Below are 2,301 nucleotides of genomic sequence, written 5' to 3'. Positions count from 1 at the left end.
GCAATAAGTTTGAGCACACTCTTTAATTACAGCGATAAGTCTGAGCACACTCTTTAATTACAACAATAAGTCTGAGCACACTCTTTAATTACAACAATAAGTCTGAGCACACTCTTTAATTACAGCAATAAGTCTGAACACATTCTTTAATTACAGCAATAAGTCTGAGCACACTCTTTAATTACAGGAATAAGTTTGAGCTCACTTTAATTACAGCGATAAGTCGGAGCACACTTTAATTACAGCAATAAGTCTGAACACACTCTTTAAATACAACAATAAGTCTGAGCACACTCTTTAATTACAGCAATAAGTCTGAACACACTCTTTAATTACAGCAATAAATCTGAGCACACTCTTTAATTACAGCAATAAGTCTGAACACATTCTTTAATTACAGCAATAAGTCTGAACACACTACGAAACAGAACCGAACTTCTAGCATGTTCCAGTTGCTGAAGATATTACTCATACCAATGTTAAATAATACGATGTAGGGCTCACTCAAAACATTTAGAAGAAAAACGGCAGACGGTTTGTCAGTTAAATTTCTAACTAAACAGGTTTTTTTAGAGTTTACCCCCAAACATAACAAATTAATATTGTAGTTATATTTATATATATATATATTTCTATATTTTACATGAAGCTTAGTGTATATAGTAACATAGTTAAATATGTAGATGTTAGGCCTACTGGCACTCCACCCCCCACCCCCCACATGCTTGTGAGAGTTAGAACATTGGAGTGTTTAAATCTGATAATATCATTTTAGCTTCGATATGTAATAAGAATATCTGCTATCATTCTTTAAATTGCGGATACCAATGGCTCCGTGATATAGTGATGCAAGCTTAAACCTACTATTCACCCACGAGTCGTCCACGTGGAAATATAGTTTGATTATATTTTAAAGAACTGTCATGGCGGATGGTGTTCTGTCGATAATGATTGTTGCTGCAGTTACTCGATACAAGAGCAATCATTCAGCGTCTGATGAATTGTGGCTGTATCGTTACAATTAAAGCTTTGCAGCACTTGTTATCTGTCTCTCTCTCTCTCTTGAATGAAGTGTTATCTTATACCCTAATATGCGTTCGTTTTGCATGCACATGTTCCATTACATTTGTGTATAATCCCCCCCTTTTTTTTGTGAGTGTGGTTGCGTGCTTAATCACTGTAATGTGAATAAAACCTCGGAAGCTGCCTAATAAACAAATCCATTTTTGGTTACTACAAAACACGTTAAGATTTGTATAGAACATGAAACTGACTCTAAAGTCACGTGATCACTAGATCTGCTTCATTTCAACGAGAAAGGGACGGCAGTATATAGCTTAAAGAATATTATGAAACAAAGATTTATGTAAATTGACGTTCATTGTTGTCTGCCAAGATGTAGTTAGTTGGATACACAAAGAATTTAGTCTTTCATTAGAGATATTGGACGTTTTTCCTTAGCAACGGTTTCGTATAGGTTAAACTGAAGCTCTGTAACCTGAATCTCACTTTACACCTTCACACTGAGAAAAGCAGCAAAGCTACGAAACCGGTGCTAGATAACACTTCTACTGATACCATATATGTGAAACCGAGCTATGTACGTTATTAATAAGAACTACACTATAATATCTACATTAGTAACATGTTTTTCAAAGCTCACACAAAAGATATTACAACATATTTTATTTCATTCGTGCGAACACTTGAATTTCTGTAAACTAAGTGCTGAAATTTTTATAAAAGCATAATTACCATAGTCGTAAAAACTAAAATCTTCGCTGACCATTCTGTTCATGAATTCGGCATTCGTATCAATTTATTATTGTTATTCTCTTCATAGTGTTTTGTTTTAAAAGTGAAATGTACTTTAAACTAACTAGAACTTTAAAAAAAAATACATTCTCCTATTCCTTCGTATAAAGATCTGTATAAATCTATACAAGGTTATGTTTCTTAACTCCTTGAGCTAACGTTTCAGTGTACTCTCCTGTTGAAGATCTGTATAAATCTATACCTGGTTATGTTTCTTAACTCCTTGAGCTAACGTTTCAGTGTACTCTCCTGTTGAAGATCTGTATAAATCTATACAAGGTTATGTTTCTTAACTCCTTGAGCTAACGTTTCAGTGTACTTTCCTGTTGAAGATCTGTATAAATCTATACAAGGTTATGTTTCTTAACTCCTTGAGCTAACGTTTCAGTGTACTCTCCTGTTGAAGATCTGTATAAATCTATACCTGGTTATGTTTCTTAACTCCTTGAGCTAACGTTTCAGTGTACTTTCCTGTTGAAGATCTGT

At 34.0% G+C, this 2,301-nt stretch overlaps 1 protein-coding gene across 1 annotated transcript in view; it reads left to right on the top strand.

The window, feature by feature from the left end:
- LOC106466666 (homeobox protein SIX6-like) overlaps nt 1-2,301 on the top strand; it is a 40,362-nt gene that overhangs the window by 1,403 nt on the left and 36,658 nt on the right. The window lies entirely within an intron of this gene.

Source organism: Limulus polyphemus, unplaced genomic scaffold (assembly GCF_000517525.1).
Source record: "Limulus polyphemus unplaced genomic scaffold, Limulus_polyphemus-2.1.2 Scaffold2337, whole genome shotgun sequence".
In the NCBI taxonomy this organism is placed as follows: domain Eukaryota; kingdom Metazoa; phylum Arthropoda; class Merostomata; order Xiphosura; family Limulidae; genus Limulus; species Limulus polyphemus.
This window is presented reverse-complemented; position numbering and strand designations above follow the sequence as displayed.